This window comes from Sapajus apella, unplaced genomic scaffold (genome assembly GCF_009761245.1).
Source record: "Sapajus apella isolate SASKATOON/1434 unplaced genomic scaffold, GSC_monkey_1.0 scaffold31, whole genome shotgun sequence".
In the NCBI taxonomy this organism is placed as follows: domain Eukaryota; kingdom Metazoa; phylum Chordata; class Mammalia; order Primates; family Cebidae; genus Sapajus; species Sapajus apella.
In genome coordinates this window covers 9241701-9263897 of record NW_022436971.1, presented here as the reverse complement: position 1 = coordinate 9263897, position 22197 = coordinate 9241701, and positions in this window count along the sequence as shown.

The window sequence follows — 22197 nt, the reverse complement described above, 5'->3', positions numbered from 1 at the left end:
TCCTTTGTGTTTCTTCTGCATAGATTCATTGAGGTTTTCTGAACCATGTGCTTATAGTTTTCAGCAAAGTTAGAAAAAAAATTCAGCTATTAGTTCTTCAAACATCATTTTCCTCCCCACATCTTTGTCTTCTTCTTCTGTGAACTCACCTACATGTATGTTAGTCAACTTGATATTGTTCAACTGTCACTCATGCTGTGCTATTTCTTTATTTTTATTCTTTTGCTTTCTGTTTTATTTTGGATATTTTCCATCTACTTGTTTTCATATTCACTGGTGGTTTCTTCCACATATTTAATGTGTTGCTAATCCCTTTGTCATATTTTTCTTGTCAAATATTATATTTTTTCTCTCTGGAAGTTTTCTTTGTGTTTTTTTTTTGTTTGTTTGTTTTGTTTTTTATTTTGAAACAGAGTCTCACTCTGTCGTCCAGCCTGGAGTATAGTGGCGTCGTGTGGACTCACTGCAGCCTCTGCCTCCTGGATTCAAGTAATTCTCATGCCTCAGCCTTCAGAGTACCTGGGATTACAGGTATATGCCACCATACTTGACTAATTTTTATACTGTTCAATAGAGATGGAGTTTTGCCATGTTGGCCAAGCTAGTCTCAAACTCCTGCCTCCCAAAGTGCTAGCATTACAGATGTGGACCACCATGCTCAGCCATCTCTCAACATTTTATTGAGCATTTTTAGTATCTTTCATTTATCTTCTCACCATGTTCATGTTTTTTTTTAATTTTTGAATTGTTAACATAAATTTATAATAGCTGTTTTAATGTTCTGTCTGCTAATATCATCCACTCTGTCATTTTAGTGTCTGTTTCTATTGATTGATTTTTCTGCTGGCCATGGCTTGCATTTTTGTGCTTCCCTGCATGCCTGCTAAGCCTGTCAATTTTTTGCTAGATGCCCAACCCTGTGTATTTTATGCTGTTAGGTTCTGGATTTCGTTATAGTTCTTTAACATGAAGTCTTTTATTTTTTCCTGACATGTATTTGAGCAATTTAGCATAAACTTGAGCCTCTTCAGGATTGCTTTTTAACTTTGTTTTGGGATAACCTGCAGTAACTTTTATTCTAGGGACAATTTAACCCCATTACTGGCTGGCTATGTCAACTATACCATTCTTCATGAGCTCCCAGAATTGTTTAGCCTGCTAGTTTCTGATGTTTCTTCTTCCTCATCCCCTCATTAATCGAGTTTTTCTTGCGCATGAAGATAGCAAGTCAGTCAAAGAGTTAGAGCTGGCCCCTTTGCTGATCTCCAGGCCTCTCTCTGAAGCTGGCTCTTCCTTGTTTTTGTTTGTTTGTTTTTGTTTTTTCAGTATTTTGCCTGCAAGTTGGCTTTCTGGAATTCTGATTTCTGTCCTCAACTCAGTGAGACTGCTGGGTTTCATTTGGGTTCTCTGTTCTGCACTATGTCCTGAAACTGCCTCCAGGCAGCAAACTGGGCAATTTTAGGGCTCACCTCATTTGTTTCTCTGTTCTCAGGGATAACAGACTTGCTCTGCTATTACCCAGTATCTGAAAATAGTTGATTCATGTATTTATCTGGTTTTCTAGCTGCTTATGGTGGAGAGCCATTCCTATAACAGTTCATCCTTCATGGTCAGAAGCAGATGTTGGCATCAATATTTCATAAATTTCTATGGGCTACTCCGTTGTGCAGCCAGGGTACAGAGCCAGTGCCTTAGACGCTCATCAATACCAGTTTTGCTTGCCTTTTAAATCCTTGTCAATTCTTTACATGAAAAATGATGCACTCATTTTTTGAACTTCAATGATTTGTGAAGTTGAATGACTTTTTATGTTTACTGACCAACTGCATTTTTATTTAGCCTGGCTGAGATTTTTTTAACCCCTCTTTTTTTATTTGAGAAATTTACTTTTTCCTTATAGGTTTGCAGTAGCTCTTTACACAGTAGTTCCTCCTTAACCGAAAGGGTGCATTCCAGGATCCACAGTGGATACCTTAAACCACAGGTGTATTGAACCTTATATGTCCTGTTTTTCTTCTTACACCACATACCCTTGGTGAAGTTTACTTTATAAATTAGGCATGGTAAGAGATTAACAATAACAACTAATAATAAAATAGAACAAGTATCATAATATACCGTAATAAAATTTGTATGAGTATGGTCTCTCTTTATCGCTCTCAAAGTATCTTATTATACTATACCCACCCATTTCCAGACCACAGTTTACAATGGGTAAGTGAAGCCAGATAAAGGGAGACTATAGTAGGTTACTGATATTATTCTTTTCCTGCCAAATGATTTTTCCAAGTTATTATGCACACGTCAGCCTTGTCTGCGGTGGTTGAAATATGGAATGTGTTGAGGGGAAGGCCATAGTTTGTGTCATGAAGACTCTTCTAATTTTATATGTAGTCAAATATACCAGTTGTTTCCTTTATGCTTCTGGCTTCCATTCCATCTCATGAAGATGCTGTTCTGTGACAGAGTAGATGGATTTATTTTGTTTTCAACAGTTTTCTTAAAGGACATCTCTCCCAGGGAACATTTCAAAGAAAGGGCTTCTTTTTAGTGGTACTTTGCCTTTTTTGGTTAATAAACTCTTAGAAATCTGAAAGACCATAATAGATCTCATGACCTCAGAAAACTGTATATGTGTCCATATGCTAAAAGTCTGCATAGATTCTGGGCTTTGGGCCCCTGGTTAGTGACCCCTATTGTGTAGTCAAGCTTTTCTACAGAAACAAGGCCAACAAGAGACAGACAGATGAACAGATAGAGAGAGGTAGAGATAAATACAGTAATAGAAATAGATGATGATAGAGAGATAGAAGATAGATATAGAGATACAGATAGATATAAAAGACGGTTTATTATGAGGGTTTGGTTTATGTAATTATGGAGGCTGAGAAGTCCCACAGTCTGCTATCTGCAACCTGCAGACCGAGGAAAGCTGGTGGTATAATTCCAGTCTAAGCTGGGGAAGAGACTGATGTCCCAGCTCAAGCAGGAAGGCAGGAAGCAAAAAGCAATAAATTCCTCCTTCTTTTTGTTTTATTTAGGCCCTCAAAAGATTGGAGGGCCACACATTGGGGAGGGCCATCTATTTCACTGAGTCCACAAATCCAAATGCTAATCATCTATAAATATCCTCACGGACACACGCAGAAATAATGTTTAATCTGGGTGCCCCATAGCATGCTCAAGTTGACACACAAACTTTAGCCATCATATCTACCAAAGATTGCCTATGAGAGAAGAATCTGTTACTGGTGACTTCGAGTATGAGAGCTAGGAATGCCGTGGTCGACTTCCCTGTTGTCACCTTGGAAGTTCTATTGCTGTGGATGAGGCTTTTCCCTGGGGCATTTCTTCTCATAAGAGTCCTCCCTTCCCACCCCAGATATTGCTACTTCACATTTTAGTGAAATGTGGAGTAGAATGGAAAGAGCTCTGAGTTAGAAATCAACAAAGGATTGAGGTTACATTGAGGCAAGTGGGATTCAGATCCCTGCAGGACAGCCACAGTGTGATCCCACGGATGAGCCCAGGTCCATTCAGGGTTTTCCTTAGTCCTTTAGACTCCCACGCTTCTTGCAATCCACAGGAGATTACTAATTGGCTGTATTTTGCTTGTTTCCCCTTTTAGGTGATGCAGGAAGCAAGGGGGCTGGAGTGAGAGAAACGCCCTGACCCTCGGGATTAGGCTCTGTAGAATCTTTTCCCTGGATAGCAGGCCTTCGTCATGCAGAACACACTGGGCTACTTCAAAATGGTGACTTTCCTCCTCTTCCCTTCCACATTTTCCCCTAGAGGCAGACAGGGATCTTTGTTAGCTGTGGATCTTTCTTTATTTTGAAAACTTGGAGGAGTTCCTAGAGGTAAACCCCACAGATGTCCCACCATGTAACCCTGCCCTGGAAGCTGATAGACATCTCCTCCTGCCTAAGGGATTGAATGTCATGGCTCCTTGACCTTGATGGGGACTGGTCTTCTTTGGAGTCTAAAGAGAAAGACAGTGGCAGAGAGAAATGAGATTTTACAAGCCACTGAGGTCCAGGCCATGAAAATTAGTTTGGACCTTCTTCTATGCCCAGTCTAGGGGCAGTGAGGGACCACCTAAGAAGAGTTTGTGAGATTTTCAGATTTGCATATCCAGAGATCACCTGGCACTTTGTGAAGATGGGCTTAAGCAGAATGAGTTAGGAGTCAATTGCCATCATCTGGGACAGATAGGGAGGCAGTGGCCTGAAGTGATAGTCCTGGGGATGAGGAGAAGTTTAAGGATCCAAGGATATAAAGAAGCAGCATACTTAGTGACTGATGATGGCTGGTGGCAGACAAAGGCACTGAGTCTGGACAGGTCCAGCATGTCATGGCTTCCAACCTCCCAGAAGTGTTCCATGGAGCTTCAGCCCCAGCACAGCTGGTCTCCCTCTTGTTCCAAGGAGGCATTGAAGGAGAGCATAGAGGTGCCTTCTGAACTCCCTTTATCCACCATCAGGCACAAGAGTCAACGTGTTCACAGGTAATTGTCGAGCATAGTCTACTTAGATTCTAATCACCCATGAAACACTTATTTGAAATTCTTAACATGGGAACAGTCCTGTTAAAGTATGAAAGATTGGCAAAATATAAAAAGAATCTGGTCTACATGACTAACCTGAATGTGCCAATTAAACTAACTAGCAGCAGCTTATGCAATTGTTTTGTCTGAGAAATCTCCACGCAGAAATGGACTCGGCTGAATACAAAGTGCTGCTCCATTACAGGCTCGATAACTTTAGACCAGATGGGTATGCCAACCACCTATACTCGTATCACCGTCCTGGGAACAGCAAGAACCCACAAAACACTGCCTGAGCCAGCTCCCTGCTTTCTGGAAGAGGCCCTTCCCGTTTAACTGATGAAGCCATTGCATCACTGAGACATCAAACAAAAAACCAAAGCCCTTAGAAGCAAGAATCAAGCACTTCAATTAAGATGCATATCCCAGGAAATTTTCTTTTTTTTTTTCCCCATTTATTTATTTTATTGCATTTTAGGTTTTGGGGTACATATGAAGAACATGCAAAATTGTTGCATAGGTACACCCGTGGCAGTGTGATTTGCTGCCTTCCTCCCCATCACCTACATCTGGCATCTCTCCCCTTGCTATCTCTCCCCAGCTCCCCACCCCCCACCGTCCCTCCCCTATTTCCCCCCAACTGACCCCAGTGTGTAGTGCTCCCCTCCCTGTGTCCATGTGTTCTCATTGTTCAACACCCGCCTATGAGTGAGAACATGCGGTGTTTGATCTTCTGCTCTTCTGTCAGTTTGCTGAGAATGATGGCTTCCAGGTTCATCCATGTCCCTACAAAGGACCCAAACTCATCGTTTTTGATGGCTGCATAATATTCCATGGTGTACATGTGCCACATTTTCCCTATCCAGTCTATCGTCAATGGGCATTTGGGTTGGTTCCAGGTCTTTGCTATTGTAAACAGTGCTGCAATGAACATTCGTGTGCACGTGTCCTTATAGTAGAACGATTTATAATCATCCTTTGGATATATACCCAGTAATGGGATTGCTGCGTCAAATGGAATTTCTATTTCTAGGTCCTTGAGGAATCGCCACACTGTCTTCCACAATGGTTGAACTAATTTACACTCCCACCAACAGTGCAAAAGTGTTCCTATTTCTCCACATCCTCTCCAGCATCTGTTGTCTCCAGATTTTTTAATGATCGCCATTCTAACTGGAGTGAGATGGTATCTCAATGTTGTTTTGATTTGCATTTCTCTGATGACCAGTGATGATGAGCATTTTTTCATATGTTTGTTGGCCTCATGTATATTTTCTTTCGTAAAGTGTCTGTTGGAAATTTTCTTTTTAAAGATAAATTATGAAAGTATCAATGACACTTTAAGGTAAGGTTTTATTCTTTTTATTTAACCTCTCTGAAATGATATGAAAGGATGAATGATAAAAATGGCTATGCCAATTGGATAAAGATTTGGAAGGTACAAAAATATATGAGTATTTACAGTGAGAAAAGCATTTTTATTTTTCCCAACACTTTCAAACCAAAAGTAAGCTCAGTATGCTGTGCTCATTGTTCTCAGCAGCACAGACTGAAATACCATCCTTTCTTCACATCTTCACAGAACAGAATGTGCATCTCTTCTTGACTCCAGTGGGCAGAACATCCACAGATTCCTTTGCAAAACCATTTGTAAGGCCCATCCATGATGTATCTGTCCCATCATGGCCCATCCAATCTTAGAGCTCCTTAGTACTTTCCATGAGACACAGTGTTATTTTCTCAAAAATTCTTGTTCTGCCTCATTTGGACACTCTCACCTATCTGGGCATTTTCATTCTGCAAAGGACTTTCCTTTTTGTAGATTCTTTCTCCAACACCCTCTAATAGGTGGCTACATGGATAATCAACTGACTTTGAGTCAGACAGACCTAGGTTTGAGCCTAAGCTCTACCACCTTCTGATAGTGGATATTTGGGTCAATCACTTCCCCTGTCTGTATCTCACTTTTTAAAATCTGTTTAATGGAGGTGCAAAGGTCATTGTGAGAAACACATGAAAAAACAAAGAAAAAGTGTGAACCTCTTTATAAACCTTGAAGTACTATATAAATGTAAAAGAAATAAATGAATATATGAACAAGATATTTCAAAAAGAGCTGAGTTAGTAAAATTTTTAACCTACCTAAAAACAAATATTTTGAAACAAAAGGAGCTAAAATAATCCTGTTATTTTTAAGAGCAAATAATAAAATTCCTATTTTGTAAGAAAAATGTAATTATGCTCATTTATGTAATGCAGAAATGCCCTCACATTGAACTGAACATAATGAAATAAATGACACAAGCAAAAAAAAAGAAAAAGAGAGAGAGAGAGAATCGTTCACTAAGATGAACATGCAGACACGTCACACACACAATTCACTTCATGAAGTCAGCCTATGCGTATGTGCTGGTAGGGTTACTGAGCAAACCTGTCACCCCACTTGTAACAGAATTGTGGTTGTAGGCAAGGCTTTCTCAGTATGATGCCTGAAATTGAGAGTAGTATTACAAGGGTAACTGTTGGAATGAAAGCAACCTACCTAATTGGATAATGTGGCCTAATCTGTGCTCAGATAAATGTAAGCCTGATGTACTTGTCACCTACACTCAAATGTAACTACTGTCATCCATGCAAGTCACAACTTTCTTCTCTAGGACGTCAAAAGATAGAGGTAGCCCATTTCAGAAAGAAACCCTGAAAGCAGGAATGTAAACTAAGCTCCTAGAAAATGCAAGCTCCTAACTAAGTAGAGCCCCAAAAGTCCATCCAAATCAAAGTAACAAGAGGCAAAGACCACAGCTCAGATCACAAAAGATGGAGCAAGCCAGGTGTGGAGTGAGCAAATGAAGGGGCACCTGCTCAGTGACATATGCTCTGTAGGGCTTGGGCCATCTCATCCTTTCTGAAAGGCCAGGGAAGGATGTTTGATAACAGCTTCCCACCACATTGTATATGGGCAAATCCATGTTTTTAAATTGAGAGAAAACTTCAGAATATATTAATTTATACAGAAGAGCTGTTTTGTCAAATATATTTATCAGTCGTACTTCTGGAAATCGAATTGCATTTTTAAAATATTAAAAACTTGCAATATAGGGAGATTTTTATTTTAGAATGCAGGCAATTGTCAATTAAGATGTGGTTTTCATAAACATATGTATATGAAATGCAGTATTTGGATGGCACTCCTAAAAAGCAGGCGGCATTCTTGGTGCAAAAGACCATGAGAGCAAAGACATTTACTTAAAACATATGCTTCTTAGATATTTTTCCTAATCATCTATGTCACACAGATTTTGTGAATAAAATGATAAATCAGTCCCTCCGATCTGTATCTTCCCATACAAAACCTTTTTCAGCACTCTGCACCTGATCCTTGTAACAGTTCTGGAATATAATGGCAATGATCCCATTTTATAGGTGAGGAAGTTGAGCCTTCGAAGGTCTAGCTGAGTGGGGAAGTGTCATAGGGCCAGATTGCTGAGCTCCTCTAGAGCTAGACTAGTGTTTCCTTCCTTAGAACATTTATTTTCCTTTGAGAACTGCATCATTATGGAACTAAAAAAAACATTGACTTAGGAAGCAGGAGAATTGAATTCTCTTTTCTGCTCTGTGACTAATACATTGTGTGTCAGTCCTGTTAGTCCTTTCTCCCTCTATGACTCTGCATTCAATTGGGGGCTCACTGCCTCACAGTGGGCTGTGACATGGATTCCTTACTAGTCTGTCTGCTTCCAGGACCCCTTCACAGTCGTTGTGTGTGCACAGCTGCCAGAGCAGCTTTTCCATGATGCAGACCTCAGTGTTACACCTGCGAACCTAAAACACTTCAATGGCTTCCCATTCCCCAAAAGACAGAGGCCACACTTATTAGCTTGGCTCATATGGTCCTCCATGAGCTAGCCCACACCTGTCTCTCCAGCCCCATTTCTTGTTCTTCCTTTCTCCATACACCATGCCATAGATGTACCAACATGGATCATACCCAGATGTCTCTCATCTCTGTCTATATCACCCTTTCTTGACTTGCTTTCACCCATCTAACTTCTATCATATAGCCTGTGTCATGAATTTTTTTGCCTAAGAAATCATCTCTGGCCATTGTGTGCTCTACCCTTCCTCAGCAAAAGGTGCCGTGAGTGTTTCACTTCTGGGGTCCTGTAATCGCTTATAAATGTAATCACTGCATTTTGACTTATAAAGAAATAAACTTTTTTAAATAGTTGCTCTTATATTGTGTATGAGGTTTCATTTTTGTTTTGATCTTAAGATTATGTCTGAATTATCTTTCAATTTCTGACATCTACTATTGTATCCAGCACATGGTAGATGTTAAAGAAACATTTACTGGATACATCAATGAATGAATGAAAACGATTACAATATCTCTCTGGGGCTTTCTACTTAGGATATTTCCAAAGTCTGATTCATGTGCATGCTCAGAGCATCTTGCCAGAACAGACTTTTTTCCACTTAAGGAGATCTTGTTGCCTTTGACAGTGAGCTGCTTTCTAACAAGCCACCGGAAGAGTTGTGAGATGAATGCCTTGCACTAGAACCCACAGGAACCAGGAGCTGGGCAAGAGCTGCTGTGGCTGTCCCGCTAATCTTGGTGGACAGCTCTGCCTGCAGTGACAATGAGGCCACCCAGGCTGTCGATTGATGTGGCCAGGGCAGGCCTGAGCATGGGTGGTCAGTCTCTGTGGCTGGCCGAGGTGTGGGTGTGTGGGAATCCGCTCCATGCCCACACAACCCAGGATGCCAGGTCTTGCCTGGAGCAGTATAGGGAGAAGGTGAGCCCACTCCTCCCAGGAGACATGGCAATGCAGGGCCTTGCCAGCCTTTCTGGGTTCTCGGAGGCATGGCCAGAAGTCAGCTCATGAGCTGCAGTGAAACAGAAGAACTTGGTCTTGGAAGACAGACAGGAGCACGAGCGGTGTCATTCCCCACAACACCCTCACTTACAGATGAGGAAACTGATCTTAATAGGAGGGGTTTTTCATGGTGGCTTTGCAAGTGAGCCTCAGGGGACTTACCTTTGCATTGCAAAGAGAAGGGAGAAAGTAGAACTGCCTGTGCTCAAGACCATGGTCCACCACACCTGATCCTGAGAAGTTCACAGTGTCACATGCTTCCAGCCCTCCCCTTCCTCACTCCACCTTGACTCATTCCCTGCAGACTACTCTGGACCACACTACCAGGTTGACTGAACACCTAGCTTGCGTACATATGGATTCAGAGTACACATTTCACATCTATTGAGAGGCCAGACAGTGGAGAAGGGAAACGCACAGATGACGAAGATAAACAGTCAGTCTGGCACTTCCCAGCTTTACCACTGACTAGCCCTGTGGCCATACACAATTATTTAACCTGTTGTGCCTCGATTTCCTAAACTTTTTAACTGGATGCTAATAACCCACCTCATAGATTTGCTATGTTAGCTATGGCTATTCCAGTTGAAAGGTTACCATGTTCCAGGACCTTTACATACATAACCAGCAAATCCCAAGCAATGCCCTGCAGAGTACATGGTGTTATGATGCCTCTTGTACACAGAAAGCTCCCAATTCAGCCTGTAGGAGCTCGAGAGCAGATTCCATCCCAGGTCTGGCTGATCTCAAATCCAAAGCTCTTTCAGTTCTGATAGAAAGTTCTAATCCATGTCTTCTGTCTAGGAATAATTACTATTTCCCCCTTCACTTTTGAAAGTGTTCAGGTTTGGACAATAAGTTATATGGTTGCCCTACTTTCTCCACATCTCCCCTCTGAGAAACAGAGGCCTTTGTATAAAACATATGTTTACCTTGAAAACTTGGGCTGGAGAGCCATGTGTGGTCTGGTAGGCTACCTTGGTTAGGTAAGTAGATTGGGCATCTTGACTTACTGTCCTGCATCTAAGACCATTGGGGCTTGCCAAAAAGAAAATACAGGCAGGAATACAGTCATATTTTTCTTCATTTTCGCAAATTTTATCAAAATTCATCTGCTATCCTTTGGCCTTTTCATGGGCTGTTGTGAAACTCAGAGGCCTGTTTTGTGGTAGTTACAGTCATCTGCCCTTAAACTTGGATATTCTCTCTGCAATATTTCTTAGGTCAAGTCATATATCCTCTGTAGAAATGGAGGGTGGTAAGTTTGGAAAACTTTTTAATGCACCTTTACTTAGTTTTATTTCTGGGTTCAGAGTTCCAATTATTTAACATTTCTCCATCTTTATAGAAAATTATTAATATCAAATAGAGAAGCCAACAACAAAATAATCACAACACAAATCAGAGAGCAAATAAGAACAACAAAACAGCAGAGGTGGAAACAAAATCTATGGTCTTTTGAAACCGACAATGGAAAGTCACTCTTGGAAGGGCAAGAATGTTCTTCAGAAAAGTCTCAGGGGAAGAAAGCTGAGAGCACATGAATGGTGATGACATTGATGTCACATTCGTCTTCCAGATTTGCACATGCAAAATCCAGAGGAAGATAAAATCTTACTCTTAAGCCTTGCCCTCCCCCTGCCCCCCACGCACATCCAGAAGATTCCCAAGCATCTCCAGCTTCTGATCTGCAAGGTGCATGACCTTGGACAATCATTCCCTGTCTCTTAGTGTTTCCGGGAGGAGATTCCAAAGGGCCTTTTCTGCTTGAAATCACCATGACCCTGATCCATTTGCTACCATCTTTTGTTTGGCCAAGACGCCATGTAATGTAATCATGATGGGCAATCTGTCTAGATAAACTGGAGACAGACTAGGTCATTTCTGTTTATAGTAGCCAAGCTTGGAATCCTTGATCTACATTTTCATATATCTTTCATTTTCATATTCTTTCAGCTCTTTGAGGGATTTGATTGTGTTACTTTCACCACAGTATCACCAATGCCTAGCAGAAGAACATATTCTGTAATTATTTGTTGAACAAATGAATGGATGCACAAATTTTTCTTACCACATGGAAATATAAAATCTTGCTCTAAGTTATTATGTCTCTTAATTACACATGTGAAACAATAACTACCATCTGAAATCCTTTTGTAAAATTGGGTAGGGAAATGAAAGAGAAATATGCACATGTTATATTCATTAATTATTGTGCTTTATCTCAATAAGTGTTATTTTCAGAAAACAAAATCTGAATTGCTTACAGCAGGTCCTTTATCTCCATGGGGGGTTGGTTTCAGGACCTTCTCAGATACCATAATCCGTAGATGTTTAAGACAGATTCTTTTCCATGTTGGTTGAATCTGTGGATGTGAAACTCATGAATACATAGGGCCTACCGTATGTGCTATGGCTCAGCCAACGTAACCAGTTGGTTCATTTGGCCTAATCCAGGCTCAGCGAAAATGCGTGGTCAGTGCTTAGAAGGAAATACATACAATAATCCCTCACCAACTGTGGGTCCTTCTGCAAAAAAACACTGGCTGAAAATCCTTAGTTGGCAAGAAGAATAAAGGTCTTACTGAAAATAAGGTGTCAGGAGAAAATTGAAAGTACACTAAATATAGATTTTTAAATGCAGTAAATAAAACTTCTAGGAAAAATCACTGTCAAAACAAACCAGTTTTGTTCAAGTTAGAAGTTGAATCTTGGAGGCAATTCTCTTTCTGTTGCTCAGGAAGAAATTCTCCACAGGAAGAAGATCTGCTGCTATGAATTTTCAGGTTTGTGGATCTGAAAGCCTATCTGAAAACTACATCCTTTACAATTCCAGGCTCTATTTCATTTGACACTGTTTGAACCTGCCATTATCAAGTTGAATTGCGTGCTTTCCCTTTTTAAATTTTTGCATGTCTTGGCAAAATACATCTGTAATCACCTGGCCTTTTCACAAATTATTGTGAAATTTACAAACCTGTTCTGTGGTGTTATCGAGTCATCTTCCCTGAAACTGGGATCTTCTTTCTTTGTAATCTTTCGCAGGTCAGGCTACACAACCTCGGCAAAGAAAGAGAGTGGTAAGACGTAATTTCTACCATGTTTTGTTGCTTGAAAGGACTAAATAAATTCTTAAGAATTAAAAGTCATCAAAAAAGCTGGTGAGGATGTGGAGCAATAGAAACTCTCATTCACTGAGATGCAAAATGGTGTAGCCACTCTGGACAACAGTTTGGCAGTGTCTTATAAAACTGAACATATTCTTACCTTAAGATCCAGCAATCATTGTCTTTGGTATTTACCCAAAGAAGTTGAAAACGTATGTCAACCCAAAAACCTGTACAAGGATGTTTAGAACAGTTCTACTTATCATTGCCAAAAACTGGAAAACAACCAAGATGTCCTTCAGTAGGTGAATGAATAAGTAAACTATACTACATCCAGACAGTGGATTATTATTCAACACTAAAAAGAAATGAGTTTGCAAGCCATAAAAATACATGGAGGAAACTTAAATGAATATTACTAAGTGAAAGAAACTAATATGAAAGGCTGTATATTGTATGATATTCTGGAAATGTAAAAACTATATATATGGCCGAAGGATTAGTGGTTGCCAGGGGTTGGGAGTGGGAAAATTGGGGTCAATAGGCAAAGCATGGGGGAATTTTAGGGCAGTGCAAATACTTTGTACAACACCGTCATGATAGATATATGTCATTTTACATATGTCCAAACCTGTAGCATGTACAACAGCAAGAGTGAACCCTAAGATCAACTAGGGACTTGGGTGATTTTGATGTGTCAATGTAGGCTCATTGATTGTAACATATATATCACTCTAGTGGGAGATGTTGATAATGAAGGAGGCTGTGCATGTGTAGGGATGAGCGAGTGTGGAGGAAATCTCTGTACCTTCCTCTTAATTCTACTGTGAAGCTAAACCTGCATTAAAAGACATTAAATCTTGAATAATTAAAAGAAATCGTGAGTTTGAACATTTTAACATACAACTATAAATCAATGCCCAGCTCTAATCCATAAAGAGGTGATTAAAGCTTCTGACTGCAGGTAACACCTGAATTAAGTAGACTGTTCCCTTCTCCCATCTCTTTTTTTCCACCTCCCCTGACAACTCCCAACCATTATCAGGGGAGGCTGAGTAAACACCAAGGTCCAATGGGGTTGAGGTGAGTAGTGAGAGCATCTCCTACCACAGTTGTAGAAGGGAGGTGTTTGGGGATGTGCAAGTTGAGATCTGTGGATAATTAAACTGGAGAAAAGGTCCAAATGGGTTGTCAAAACAAGGAAAGCCTGAGGCTTATGTGAGGAATCTGATAACAGTGAAGGTGTGGGAGAGACAGTGAGACTAAGAAAAGGAAACAGTAGTAAGAAAGATGTGTAGGAGGTTCTCCGGTGAGTATCAGAGACAGGGTACAGTTGAGCATGGCTGGGCCTCTCTGTGTCCCCGGTAATGAGTTACTTGGTGGGTTGGAGCCATTCCAACAGCTTGGGATGAAGCGGACCCATCATTTTTCCCTGGCTTATCTGGGCCTCTTATTCTTTTCTCTCTTACTTCTTCTGAACCTTCTCTTCATATACCATATCTTCTCCCCACTGGGTTTCCATCTAATTTAGGTGTTCCAGCATAATATACCTTATAGCATGACTGTACAAAGACCCAGTGTGTAGTTTCATGTGCATGGGGTGTAGGTGGATATGCAGTTGAGAAAAGAAGGGAAATTTATCTGTAACTAAGGCTCACTTATAAAGGAGCTCTTTCTCATGGATCCCCAAGCCCATGTTTAACATCCCCAAGTCCTGGAGTTTTCTAGACATCCCCGTTGGTGATGTTCTTCCCTAAACATAGCGTGACAGAGAAGAAGTAACACTGGACTCTGACCCTGGGTCTCCTGACTTCAAGTGCAAGCTCTGCCCATGACATGATACTTGAAATCTGGCTGGGCACAGGTGCTGACAAACTTCCAGGAACTCTAGAAGAAACAGAAGATGAAGCTTCCCTTTACTTAAGTGGAATAGCTTATAGTAAGGAATATGGCCCTAACATGCAGTGCAGTGGGAAACAACAAGGAAATGATGTAAAACCGGCAATGTGACGTGAGTGTCGTCTAGCCTATAGGCGTTGGGGAAGTCCAGAGGATCGGAGCAGGAGGTTGCTATAGGAGACAACTTTACAGCCAGGACCTGGACCCCAGGGAAAATGTCCACATGAAAATGCTAATGATGATAAAACAATCTGTGTAATTATAATGACATAACCAATATTTTGAGTGCCTATTGGGTGATAGGATACTGTATTAGGTGCTTAATTTTGATTATTTTTGATATACTCAGATGAACCTACAAGGTAGAAGTTGCTAGCTACATTCTATGGAAGCTCAGATTAGGATTCTGACCAATGTCACACAGCTGACGTTGGTAATAGAACAGGGGGCACGTCCCAAATCTGCCCGTTTCAGACACTGCCAGGTGCTCTTTCCTTTATTCGACCATGTCTCACGTCAGCAATGGAATCTGTGAGAGCTGATTTTGTTTGTTAACCTGACTGGGCTAGGGATGGCCAAGAAGCTGGGTGTGTCTTTGAGGGTTTTCAGAAAAGATTAGCATTGGAATCAGTGACTGAGAAAAGAAACTCACCCTCACCCAATTAGGTGAGGCCTTGAATAGAAGAAAACAGCAGAGGAGGGGCAAAATTAGCCGGTGCTTCAGCTGAGACATGCATCTTCTCCTGCCCTCGGACATCAGTGCCCCTGATTCTAGCACTTATGGACTCAGACTGGAACGTACAGCCTCAGCCCCTGATTCTCAGGTCTTCAGACTCAAACTGCATTACACAACCAGCTTTCCTGGTTCTCCAGCTTGCAAACAGCAGATTGTGGGACTTCTTGTTTTCCATAACTGTATGAGCCAATTCCTATAATAAATCTCCATATTTGTATATAGATATGTGTGTGTATGTGTGTGTGTGTGTATGTGTGTGAGTGTGAATAGTTAGCCTATTGGTTGTGTTTCTCTGGAGAATCCTTACTAATACAGAATCATTCTCCAGACTCTTTCATTGAATAAAGTAAAGGCAGATCAGTCCTTCAGTGGAGCCAGTACTATGAATTTCAAGTTACAGTATTCAGCCATTGCTTCCTCAGTTCAATTATAAAAAGACAAGGCCACAAAACATTCTGCAATAGAATTGCTAGCCAGAAAATTAATTAGAGACAAAGACTATGGAATTTCTTTGAGTGTCTCATTTCTAACTCCTCTTTGAGGCTCAAAATAGCCTATTAAACCATATGGTCCAAATAAATTGACAGGCCAAAAGCGGTGGCTCACGCCTGTAATCCCAGCACTTTGGGAGGCTGATGCAGGTGGTTCATCTGAGGTTAGGAGTTTAAGACCAACATGACCAACATGGTGAAACCCCGTCTCTACCAAAAATACAAAAATTAACTGGGCATGGTGGTGGGAGACTGAGGCAAGCAAATCACTTGAACTCTGGAGGTGGAGGTTGCAGTGAGCCGAGATCGTGCCACTGCACTTCAGCCTGGGTGACAGAGCGAGATTCTGTCTCAGAAAAACAAAATAAAATAAAGTAAAAATAAATGGACAGAAACGGTTATTATTTTAATTGCACTTCAAAATATTTTCTAATTCTTATTGACTTATGTGTTAAAGAATCTAAATTTAATTACTAAGTGACATACTCATTAATTCAATTTATTTTTCTAAATAAAAGCACTGCTTTGGCTGGACCACAAACCTCACATGCTCAGTGGTTGGCTGCCTTCATTTCAGCTGCATAAGATTGGTTGGATCCAGAGAGATTGTTTTCACTGATGCTCTGAGTCAGTCTTGGGGGACCACCGTATCTGACCTCATTCTGTTTGCTGTGACAAGAGAGTGCAGAGTTTTGTTATATTGCTTTTGAAGACAACGTCATCAAGATAAGAAAGTCATGGGAATAGTAAGTACAGTGTGTGTATCCAGGGAAATGGGGAAATGCTGTGGGATGTGATCACAAGTGTATGTTTGTAAGGGATGGAAGGAGGGAGAAAGAAAATGAAAATCACCATGCAGGGACTGCCAACTCTCTGCTAGGCACTGAACTGTGTGTCTTACCTAAATCACACATAATCCTCTCAATGTTGAAAGGTATGTGATAGTATCACCATATATTGGAGAGGGAACTAACATTAAAAGCCGTGAAGAGACTTACCCAAGTCTGCAGGAAACTCAGTCATCTCCCATGCTTGTTGATGCTCCTCTGCAGCTCACTGGGACATTTGTTGTGAGCCTAATCCTGTGTGAATGGTCAGGAGGGGGATCAGTCTGAGAGTTGGGGACATGCAAGAGTATGAATTCATTTTCATTCATGGAACATCCGCATGGAGGAAAAGGGCTCAAACCTCCTGTATACCTGTTAAGAGTTAAAGCCACAGGCGTAACTGAAGTAGTTAATGCTAAAAGAACATGTCTTTATACTCTTAAGGAGTGTACAAAATGTGAGGTGATGACCTCAATAATCTTTACTCAGCATGCAATTATTTACAAGTTAAATTATTTACAAGTTCAGCTCAAAGCAATGTAGGACGATGCAGCGTACAGATGACCCCACTCCCACTGGGGAATGGATAGCCTGACTTTGAAGACAAAACCAAAAAAAGTCCAGAGCAAGTCTAGATCTAAGGCCCCTCACACTGTGTTGATAAATATCCAAATGGTAAACAAGAGGCATCAGGAAAAGATTAGCTTCTGTAAAGTAAAATCTCTTCTAAGAAGATGAGAAAGTGTTACTATATAGTGAAAACATTTTAATTCCAAGTAAAAATATATGGTTATATAGATGTAACAGACATGGATGCAATATACCTGAAATTCTAAGCTTTAGGTGAGAGGCACAAGTTTGAGGGGAAAAGCCATCCACACCCTTGAATTCAGAAGAAATGGCTGGCGTCCAGGCTTTCTCACTTGCTGGCCATAAATTCTTGGGCTTTTCCTGTCTGTGCCAAGCTTTCTCCCTCTATAAATAGGGAAAAACTGCTCCAGTGCTGCTTCTCTCCTGTAGGATTGTAGTGAAGCTCGAATGAGAGACTGGCCTCCCATGTGTTTGATAAATTCTAAGAATCATGATCATGGTCACTATCAGGAAAATCTTCATTTCTGGCAATGCAGGCTGTATGAAATCATGTCGCACTTGGAATAAAGGCACGATGTGACTGTAACCTTACTAGAGATTCCCTCCTCTGCCTGTTTTCAGGGTCCTCTCAAGCCCAGGCAAGGGGATCTTTGCATTTTTACTTTCACAAGCAATGTGGCTATGAACATTTTGTGCACATGTTCCGGTACATACAGACTTGCATTTCTTTAATGTACATGCCAGTGATTAAGTTGCCGATGGATAGGGTTTGCACATCTTTGGGCTTGATAAAGTGAAACAGCTACTTTCCTAGAGGTGTGTGTTCTTTCAGATGACAAGTGAGGTGGTTACCCTACTCTAATGAGGGTGTCCCATGTGGCCACGTGCCTATCGACTTGCTTGTAAATATTCCCTAGATGAGTTGTATTATTTCATTCTGCATTGCTATAAAGGAATGACTGACACTGGGCAATTTATAAGGAAAAGAGCTTTATTTGACTCATGGTTCTGCAGCCTTATAGGAAGCATGGCACTGGCATCTTGCTTGGCTTCTGGTGAGGACTTCAGGGAGCTTTTACTCACAGCAGAAGGCAAGGGGAGCTAGTGTGTCACATGGAGAGAGAGGGGGAGCAAGAGAGAGAAGGTGCCACTCTTGAAACAGCCAGCTGTCACCTGAACGAATAGAGTGAGAACGTGTTACTCAGCACAAGTCATTCATGAAGGATCCGCCCCCATGAGTCAAGTACTTCCCATTAAACCCTGCCTCCAACATTGTGGATCACATTTCAACAGGAGATTTGAAGAGGACAAATATAAAACCATTAGGAGTTTAAAGTTTCCAGGAACACAAGAAATTTGGACCAGGTAGAGAGGCTTTCGATGAGAAAGGCCAGGTAGAGAATTGGCCCAGGAAGGGCAGCCTTAGGCGAAAGAGCAGCATCTATCTCTTCCTAGCTCTGCTTCTCCGAGATCTGGACTCCACAAGTTATGTGCACCTGGAGAAGGTGAGACAATAGCTTCACATGGGGCTGGGAAGGTCCTGATGCTGGTTCCATGTCACTATTTGCATCACAGCTGCCCTTCACAGTGAGCATGGTGTCTCCTTGTCAGACTGAGAATCTCCAATAGGGGATGTTCAGGGGATCATGCTTGTCTTGGACCCATGTTTTATCTTTACATAAGACACTCATGTTTCTGCTTCTTCCCTCACATACGTTAGCTGGGATAGTGTTTGGTTATTGCAACTCTGCTGACTCCATATTTCCAGACTTTATAGTCCACTTACTAAAGACCTCCCTTAGCAAAGGCCTCCCTTCCCACTCTGCTTACACACTAATCAGTTGAAGACTTTTTTCTTTCCTGTAAGGCCTAACAGAATGCCGCAAGACAGCCAATATTTCTATGAATTTTTAAACAACCTTCTCTAAGTCTACTGCTTTACAGGTGCATGATTGTCATTCCAAAGCTAGTGTAAGGTTGGTACCACTAATGGTTTTGAGTTGCAAAACCAGGCACCTCTAACATCCCAGTCTGACCTAGAGGAGTCTTATCATTCTTTTTCACCCAACCTAGTAATTGGACCAACTCTCCATTGTAGAGTCTTTTCTTTTAAAAATTTCCACTTCTTGAGGTCAATTTTATATCAGTTAGGGTTCTTTAGGAGTATGACTATTCTCTCATCCTCCCCCCAGCAGACACACACAATCTTTTAATTTTAATTGGTTTGTAATATCTCCTTTACTACTCTGTGATTGAGTTCATAATTTAACCTATCCATCATATAATTAAAAAATACATCATGTCCTAACAGTAGTACAGTGGAGAAATGAAAGTAATGTATAATAGAAAGACATGTGTGTATTAATATATAAATGTTGTCTCATAATTGCACTAGAACACATGATTAAATCATCAAGAGTTTCAACTGTGAGATAGAATTGCCATGTGACAAGAAATGCAGACTAATAGAAACATATTTTGTTGGCAACTCAATCTCCATAAGTGGCATTACCATTGGTAACATGATTATCTGAAAAGGTGATCAAATCTTGCAAGTGTTTCAAACAAAAGCACAATCTTCCCTTGATTTAAACAGTGGAAACTTTAGTGTGTATCAAAAGGAATAAAAAGTAAAACTTCATGTATGTGCAAAATAGAGTTAGGCTCTAGGCTCAGATAATAAAGGAGTTTTTCACCTACCAGGAAGTCTAAGGGGTCATTAAAAAATTATGCAATATGAGGGGAGATTCTTTTTTTTTTGGATTTAGTGAAATTTATTTGAATTTGAAAGTAAAGAAAAAGAACTCAACTTACAACAACATAATTGCCCATTCTCTCTTATCTTAAACAATAAACCTTGAAATATGTTTTTGCTTTCTTTTTTTTTAATTGCATTTTAGGTTTTGGGGTACATGTGAAGAACAATGCAAGATTGTTGCATAGGTACACACATGGCAGTGTGATTTGCTGCCTTCCTCCCCTTCACCTATATCTGGCATTTCTAATTCTTATCCCACAAATTATATCTCTCTTCTTGGTCTCCATATATTAAATGTCAGTAGCACCCCCTCCCAATTATTTTGACAACAAAAACATCTGTTTGATTTTTCAAAAGGGTACTAATTTAAAAATATCTTTCAGTCAATTCAAGCTGACTTAAATTTTGAAGGGGATTTTACATTTTTCTCTCAGTCCTTCCCTGTGCACAGTGTCAACATCTACCAGCAAGATGGCCACAGCAGTTCTGGGACTCTGATCTACACAAAACCTTGTCCAGAGAAACAGAAACACCATCTCTTCTCAGGGCTTTCTAGAGTGAAGACATTTCTTTTGCAGAAACATCAGAAAGCATGTTTTAGGTCTCACTGGATCAAGTTATAGCCTTACGATTTCTGAGTCCATCAGGGGGATTACTTGAACCAATCAGACCTACTCCTGGAACTGAGTAAGGTCAGCTATCTATGAAGCACAGAAGTGGATTGGGAATGGGTGGATATCGAAATAAAAGTCAGGGATGAAGAGAGAAAGAGATTTCAGATAGGCAAGCAAAAATATCCCCTGTATATTTGCAAAGCTGAGGGTTGATTTTATTCAGGGAGATTCCAGGTTTGTTTGTACCATGGAGGACCACCTGGGCCAGTAGTTAAACATACATGGTATGTGATGGATTCCTAAAGCATAGTCAGAGTAGCTGGGAATGGGAGGTGGGGGCCCGGGAAAGGAGGAGGCGGGTGCCACAAGTCCCGACGAGCTGCCTCGTAAAAGGATCAAAGCTCTGTGAGATCCCTCTGCCAAAGCTCTTGCAGTGTGTGACAGGAACCCAGGTGAAAGATGGGTGGGAGTGGAAATTGAAAAAGACCCCTTGTAATTTCCTGAGGAAACTCACCTGTTTGGCAATGACTTTGCTCTGCAAGTTTTTCTTTTGCATCCACATGTCTTCATTAACTCTGAACTCACAGGAAAGTGTGATGGTTGTGAAATGGAAAAGCTACTCTTGGCAGACACAGCTAACTCAAGTTCAAAAACAGCGGTTATGCAGTACTGCCTGGCACACATTTTCCTCTCCTTTTCCCTGCTCTCAGGTGCATCTCTGGTCCCATCCGTCTCATCTGTACAATACCTCACAACCAATCTTATCATTATTTCTGCTGTTGCTTTCACATCTCACCACACTCCCACTCCAGTATCTACCTTCAGCCTGTTTCCTCCAATCCCTTCTGCTTGTTGTGACACAAACATGCTTTCTTAAAACAAAGCTCAGCTGGGCTTAGTGGCACACACCTGTAATCCCAGCGTTTTGGGAGGCTGAGGCAGGTGGACCACGAGGTCAAGAGGTCGAGACCATCCTGGTCAACATGGTGTAACCCCGTCTCTACTAAAAATACAAAAATGAACTGGGCCTGGTGACACACACCTGTAGTCCCAGCTACTTGGGATGCTAAGGCAGGAGGTGCTTAAACCTGGGAGGTGGAGGTTGCAGTGAACCAAGATCGCTCCATTGAACTCCAGCCTGGCGAGAGAGCAAGGCTCCATCTCAAAACAAACAAACAACAACAAAAAACAAAGCTCATGCCCTTCACTTCCTCAAACGCATCCTAGTGAGTATCCATTGACTACAGAATAAAACACTAATCCTCACCCTTCATGTCTATAGTCCCGGCCAAACCCAACGGAGTTCTACATGCTGGTCAGCAGTTTGGCAAACATTTTGTGTTGTGTTTCTGCTCTGTACTGGGTATTGGGCAAGGTGTAATAACTGCTGAACGTGATTTTTTACCACTCTTCTTTGTAAAACTTATATTTCAAGCCAAGGCCTTTCCGTCTATCAAAGCCTGTGGAGTATGGTCTCCCCTTAGAGTGCTTGAGTCACATTTCTCTCATGACTCCTGCACTGTGGTCTTTTTTGGTCTTGAGCAATGTCCCAGATTATGAGTTAGTCATTATTGAGTTCTCTGATCTCCCTCTCAGGATCCTAGCATCTGTCTGAATTTATGGTAAGAGGTGTGCATATGCACTGAGTATCTCTTGTAGTTCTGGAGCTGTCATAAAATGTCGTGTTCTGGGACTATCACAGTGTCCCATTCCTCTGGACTCTAGCCTGTTGAAAGAAATAGAAATTGATT